The sequence below is a fragment of the Wasmannia auropunctata genome, unplaced genomic scaffold, assembly GCF_000956235.1.
Source record: "Wasmannia auropunctata unplaced genomic scaffold, wasmannia.A_1.0 LD336111.1, whole genome shotgun sequence".
Lineage (NCBI taxonomy): Eukaryota > Metazoa > Arthropoda > Insecta > Hymenoptera > Formicidae > Wasmannia > Wasmannia auropunctata.
Window position 1 is genome coordinate 345,466 of NW_012026779.1, and position 370 is coordinate 345,835.

Here is a 370-nt window from a genome sequence, read left to right on the forward strand (position 1 = left end):
GTGTGCTCTTCCGATCTGAAACAGGCTCACCCGCACACGTAACTCGCGAACGCGAATTTCCAATCGCCGCGAACGACTTTAGCTTACTCGGGATAAACGCCACAGGCGAATTTGACACCGAGGCAGACGAACGGACGGGACAAAGGCGTAGACTTCAATTTTCGTACGATATACGAGGAAACAACACAACCGGAACAGACATGCTGTCACGTACTCCTACCAAATCTCCACAAGCGGGTACATCTTCCGCAGGGGCGGAAGATAGAACACCGCAGACATATGATTTAAATGAGCAAACGGAAAATGCTCGAACGACTTGCCGCGTCACCTTCAGTGACGAAATAGCCAGCCTAAGCACTGGCGACGGCAT